Source organism: Erythrolamprus reginae, chromosome 2 (genome assembly GCF_031021105.1).
Source record: "Erythrolamprus reginae isolate rEryReg1 chromosome 2, rEryReg1.hap1, whole genome shotgun sequence".
NCBI lineage: Eukaryota > Metazoa > Chordata > Lepidosauria > Squamata > Dipsadidae > Erythrolamprus > Erythrolamprus reginae.
Window position 1 is genome coordinate 28,082,050 of NC_091951.1, and position 7,330 is coordinate 28,089,379.

Consider the following 7,330-nt stretch of genomic DNA (forward strand, 5'->3'; position numbering starts at 1 on the left):
CGAGTACAAGTGCACTAGAGTGCCTTCCGTCCCCTGTCCTATTGCTCTCCTATATCTCCTATACCTTTCTTCTATTCCTATATCTCTTCTTCTATTCTTTCATTGATATGTTCTATTATTATATCTTCTTTTCTATTCTTTCTTAGATATATTTTACTATGAGTATCTCCTCTATAACCTTCATCATGTATTTTACTATGTGTATATAGATATATACCCACTAAAACCCTCATTGTGTATTGGATGAAATGAATAAATAAATAAATAAATTAAATAAAATAATAACAATCAGAAACTGCATGCTAGAGAGAAAAATCACATAACTGTGACATAGTTAGGAGTTTACTTCCCCTTGGTTGCTAAGAGGAAAATTATACAATTGTCCCAATTTTATTGCAGGCTTCTCCACTGACCGCATTGGGGAAAATTAGGTGACCGTTAGGTGCAGGGACTGTCATAAATGCAACCATCTACCACAGGGGTTTTTTTCCCTGGTTTGGGCACAATGAAGTGACTGTGGGGTGTTGTGACAGTCATAAATGGAAGCATTTACCACAAGCTGTTCCCTCCCTCCAATTGTTATTGTTAGATAGGGTGAGTGGAAGAGGCAGAAAAAAGTGGCTTCAAAACAGCAGGTCTTTATTTGGCAACTATTTACAACCCCCTGACAGCCAGCCCTTTTATAGGAAATTGCCAGACAGTCTCACCCAGTGATGGTGAACCTATGGCACAGGTGGCACATGGAGCTATATAGAAACATAGAAACATAGAAGACTGACGGCAGAAAAAGACCTCATGGTCCATCTAGTCTGCCCTTATACTATTTCCTGTATTTTATCTTAGGATGGATCTATGTTTATCCCAGGCATGTTTAAATTCAGTTACTGTGGATTTACCAACCACGTCTGCTGGAAGTTTGTTCCAAGGATCTACTACTCTTTCAGTAAAATAATATTTTCTCATGTTGCTTTTGATTTCCCCCCCAACTAACTTCAGATTGTGTCCCCTTGTTCTTGTTTTCACTTTCCTATTAAAAACACTTCCCTCCTGAACGTTATTTAACCCTTTAACATATTTAAATGTTTCGATCATGTCCCCCCTTTTCCTTCTGTCCTCCATCTTTCTATCTTATTATAATTCCCTATACAAAACAGGGTCTTCCCTTGAAACTGTCTGCTAAGCAGAGGAAGGTGGAATGACCAGGCCCTAAACTGAAATAATCGGTGGAAGAAAGATTTTTATGACTTTAGGAAAGGTCAGATTTCTCTAGGGACAATAGGAGCACATTGCAATCTCACAGCACTTTGTACCTAAAAGGCCCAAAATTTGCAGAGCCCAACCTTCAGCAAGGGGGCCAAGGCTGAAAAAGGCAGAAAGGAGGTGGGAGGCAATATGAAGGCATTCAAAAAAAGCCATAAAATACAGTACTAGCCTGTGAAAAGTGTTGCAACTAACAGTAACTAGTGGCTAGACAGCTGCACAGGTACAGGAATCATTTTCACAGCTCACATTGGAACATCATCTTTCGGCTGTGACGAGGAGGGCGTTTTTTTTTTTAATTATTATTCATTTGTCCAATACACAAATACATAGGAAGAAAATAGACATGTGGTAATATATATAAGGGTAAAAGTGAACTTAGAGGAGAGGAAATATGAAAGAAAGAAAATATATACGATAAGTGAGAGAAAGGAAAGACAATTGGACAGGGGACGAAAGGCACACCAGTGCACTTATGTACGCCCCTTACTGGCCTCTTAGGAACCTGGAGAGGTCAATCGTGGATAGTTTAAGGGATAAATGTTGGGGGTTAGGGGTTGACACAATTGAGTCCGGTAATGAGTTCCACGCTTCGATAACTCGATTGTTGAAATCATATTTTTTACAGTCAAGTTTGGAGCGGTTTGTATTAAGTTTGAATCTGTTGCATGCTGTTGTGTTATTGTGGTTGAAGCTGAAGTAGTCATTGACCGGTAGGACATTGCAGCATATGATCTTGTGGGCAATACTCAAATCGTGTTTTAGGCGCCGTAGTTCTAGGCTTTCTAGGCCCAGGATTGTTAGATTGTTAGATTGTTGCCCAGGTTCACCTGGTGCACCAGTTGCGGCCCTATTTGGACCGGGAGTCATTGCTCACAGTCGCTCATGCCCTCATCACCTCGAGGTTCGATTACTGCAACGCTCTCTACATGGGGCTACCTCTGAAAAGTGTTCGGAAACTTCAGATCGTGCAGAATGCCGCCGCGAGAGCCATCGTGGGGCTTCCCAGATTCGCCCACGTTTCTACAACACTCCATGGCCTGCATTGGCTGCCGATCAGTTTCTGGTCACAATTCAAAGTGTTGGTTATGACCTTTAAAACCCTACATGGCATTGGACCAGAATACCTCCGGAACCACCTGTTACCGCAGAAATCCCAGCAACCGATAAGGTCCCACAGAGTTGGCCTTCTCTGGGTCCCGTTGACTAAACAATGTCGTTTGGCGGGACCCAGGGGAAGAGCCTTCTCTATGGCGGCCCCCGCCCTCTAGAATCAACTCCCCTCCAGAGATTAGAACTGCCCCCACCCTCCTTGTCTTTCGTAAACTACTCAAGACCCACCTATACGGCTCTTTATATTTTATGTTTGGTACGTATGTGTTGTTTGGTTTTTAAATATGATAGGGTTTTATATGCTTCTTTTTTAATATTAGATTTGTTTCGCTATAATATTGTTTTTTATTATTGTTGTGAGCCACCCCGAGTCTTCAGAGAGGGACGGCATACAAATCTAATAAATTATTATTATTATTATTATTATTATTATTATTATTATTATTATTATTGGGATTCTCTTAATTATTAAAACCTGGAGATTGAGGAGAATTCTATTCTATTTGTGTGGCGATGACACAGTGGCCTAAAAGAGACTATTTAGAAAGGTGGAAAAGAATGGTAGAGTTTTCAGACACAGGTAGACGTACGACCTCAATTGAGCCCAACTGTTAAGCGAGATATTTGTAAAGTGCATTTTGCCCCATTCTCCAACCTTAGAAACATAGAAACATAGAAGTCTGACGACAGAAAAAGACCTCATGGTCCATCTAGTCTGCCCTTATACTATTTTCTGTATTTTATCTTAGGATGGATATATGTTTATCCCAGACATGTTTAAATTCAGTTACTGTGGATTTATACACCACGTCTGCTGGAAGTTTTTTCCAAGGATCTACTACTCTTTCAGTAAAATAATATTTTCTCATGTTGCTTTTTATCTTTCCCCCAACTAACTTCAGATTGTGTCCCCTTGTTCTTGTGTTCACTTTCCTATTAAAAACACTTCCCTCCTGGACCTTATTTAACCCTTTAACATATTTAAATGTTTCGATCATGTCCCCCCTTTTCCTTCTGTCCTCCAGACTATACAGATTGAGTTCATTAAGTCTTTCCTGATACGTTTTATTCTTAAGACCTTCCACCATTCTTGCAGCCCGTTTTTGGACCCGTTCAATTTTGTCAATATCTTTTTGTAGGTGAGGCCTCCAGAACTGAACACAGTATTCCAAATGTGGTCTCACCAGCACTCTATATAGCGGGATCATAATCTCCCTCTTCCTGCTTGTTATACCTCTAGCTATGCAGCCAAGCATCCTACTTGCTTTCCCTACTGCCTGACTGCACTGTTCACCCATTTTGAGACTGTCAGAAATCACTACCCCTAAATCCTTTTCTTTCGAAGGATTTGCTAACACAGAACTGCCAATGCAATACTCAGATTGAGGATTCCTTTTCCCCAAGTGCATTATTTTACATTTGGAAACATTAAACTGCAGTTTCCATTGCTTTGACCATTTATCTAGTAAAGCTAAATCATTTACCATATTACAGACGCCTCCAGGAATATCAACCCTATTGCACACTTTAGAGTGGTCGGCAAATAGGCAAACCTTCCCTACCAAACCTTCCCCTATGTCACTCACAAACATATTAAAAAGAATAGGACCCAGAACAGACCCTTGTGGCACACCGCTTGTAACCTGACTCTGCTCAGAATACTCGCCATTAACAATAACTCTCTGATATCTACGCTTCAGCCAGCTGAAATCCATTGAACTATCCAGGGATTAAGTCCAATCTTCACTAATTTATCTATCAGCTCTGTATGTGGAACCGTATCAAAGGCTTTGCTGAAGTCCAGGTAGGCAATATCCACGGCACCACCTTCATCCAACACCTTTGTGACATAGTCAAAGAAATCAATGAGATTAGTCTGACACTTTTCTTGACACTTTTGTTAAGTGAATCACTGCATTTTTAAAAAGTTAGCAGGGCAGTTGCTAAATGAATTTGGCTTCAAAAACATTGCAACCATCATAAATAAGGGTTAAATAAGGTCCAGGATGGAAGTGTTTTTAATAGGAAAGTGAACACAAGAACAAGGGGACACAATCTGGAGTTAGTTGGGGGAAAGATCAAAAGCAACATGAGAAAATATTATTTTACTGAAAGAGTAGTAGATGCTTGGAACAAACTTCCAGCAGACATGGTTGGTAAATCCACAGTAACTGAATTTAAACATGCCTGGGATAAACATAGATCCACCCTAAGATAAAATACAGAAAATAGTATAAGGGCAGACCAGATGGATCATGAGGTCTTTTTCTGGGGTCAGTCTTCTATGTTTCTATGTTTCTATAAATATGAATCGGTTGCAAAGTGTCTGGATTTTGATCCCATGACCATTGGAATGCCGCAGCAGTCCTAAATGTGAAAAACAGTTATGTTACGTTTTTTCAGTGCCATGTAATTTTGAGCAGTCACTTTAGGTTAGTATTGCTTGATAAGGAATGAATGAAGAAGGCAACCATGGCTTTTGTTTCAGTATATAAAATGTTTTGAATGATGTAGAGATAATCAGGGTGGCTGGCTCAGTTGTTTCAATAAGAAACCAATCTGTCCTCTTGGATATTGGTCTAATGCAGGGATGTCAAACTCAAAGCCCATGGGCCAGATTCAGGTTCGGCCTGAGGGGTAGTTAAATTTCACCAGCAGGGCTGGTGTTGAAATAGCAAAGAACTGAACCGTGATGCTTCTGGCCAAAGCCCACTGCAATAACATAATAATTATTTATTAGATTTGTATGCTGCCCCTCTCTGTAGACTCGAGGTGGCTAATAATAATAATAATGTTATTGCAATATTATTATAATACTGTATTACAATATAATAATGTTTTGGTTTTGGTTATGCACTGCAATAACCCAAAATGCTTCAATCCTACGTAGCTTCTGCTCCGGTAATCTCACACTACTAACCAGAGCATACAGAACTTTCGCCAGACCAATCCTTGAATACAGCTCATCTGTCTGGAACCCACACCGCATTTCAGACATGAACACTCTAGAAAATGCCCAGAGCTACTTTACTAAAAGTAAAGCCCTCCACTCTTCCACTCGCAACAGAATACCCTACACAACTAGACTTACAATCCTAGGTTTAGAAAGCTTAGAACTATGTCGTCTTAAACACGACCTAAGCATAGCCCATAAAATCATCTGCTACAATGTCCTTCCTGTCAATGAGTACTTCAGCTTCAACCACAACACACGAGCACACAACAGATACAAGTTTAAAGTAAACCGCTCTAAACTCCACTGCAGGAAATACTTTCGTAACCGAGTAGTTGATGCATGGAACTCACTACCAGACTCTGTAATTTCATCACCTAACCCCCAAAATTTTACCTTTAGATTGTCCACTCTTGACCGATCCCGATTCCTAAGAGGTCCGTAAGCAGTGGTGGGCTTCTAGCCGGAACGCTAAATTGGGCTCGCCGCAGCGGCTCATGAGTACTTGCGGGACCAGCGCGATTTTGTTCCTGCACCTGTGGAGGTATCAAAATCGTGCACGGATCCGTAGGTGCGCCCGTGTTTCGGCATGCGCAGAAGCAAAAAATATCTCACCTGTGTCTCCATGCGTGATTTTGCTACTTCCACAGGTACAGAAGCAAAATCGTGCTGGCCTCGCAAGCACTCACTAGCTGCTGTGGCGAGCCCAATTTAGCGTTCCGGCTAGAAGCCCACGGCTGTCCACAAGAGGTGTGCATAAGTACACCAGAGTTCCTTCCATCCCATCCTAATGTTTCTCTTTTACTAGTATCATGTATATAAACATCGTTATATTTTTGTATACCATCCATATGTACTTGGCAAAACAATAAAATAATAAATAAGTGGGTAGACAAAGGCTAAAATAATAATAATAATAATAATAATAATAATAATAATAATAATAAACAGATGAAACAATCGATCACATACTCAGCTACTGCAAAAAGGTCGAACAGACTGACTACAAGCATAGACATGATGTTGTGGCACAGATGATCCACTGGAACTTGTGCTGGAACTACCATTTACCAGTGGCAAAGAACTGGTGGGATCATAAGCCCGAAAAAGTGGTCAATGAGCAAGCAAAACTACTGTGGGACTTCCGACTTCAGACTGACCGAATTCTGAAGCATAACACACCAGACATCCTGATTGTGAAGAAAAAGAAAGTATAGATCATCGACATCGCAATCCCAGGGGATGGCAGAATGGAGGAGAAGCAGCTAGAGAAATTAGTGAAATATGAAGATCTAAAAATCGAGCTGCAACAACTCTGGCATAAGCCAGTGAAAGTGGCCCCAGTGGTACTTGGCACGCTGGGCGCAGGGCCAAAGGATCTCAGCAGACATTTGAAAACCATCGGAATTGACAAAATCTCCATCTGTCAATTGCAAAAGGCCGCTTTACTGGGATCGGCAAACATAATTCGCCGCTACATCACATAGTCCTAGGTGCTTGGGAAGCGCCCGACTGGTGATGAAATACGAAATCCAGCATAGCGATCTCGTTTGCTGTGTGTATTGATATAATAATAATAATAATAATAATAATAATAATAATAATAATAATAATAATAATAATAATATTAAAAATAGAAAATATTATTTTACTGAAAGAGTAGTAGATCCTTGGAACAAACTTCCAGCAGACGTGGTTGGTAAATCCACAGTAACTGAATTTAAACATGCCTGGGATAAACATATATCCATCCTAAGATAAAATACAGAAAATACTATAAGGGCAGACTAGATGGACCATGAGGTCTTTTTCTACCGTCAGTCTTCTATGTTTCTATGTTAATAATAATAATAATAATGATGATGATGATGATGATGATGATGATGATGATGATACGAAATCCAGCATAGTGATCTCGTTTGCTGTGTTGTATTGACATAATAATAATAATAATAATAATAATAATAATAATAATAATAATAATAATAATAATAATAATACGAA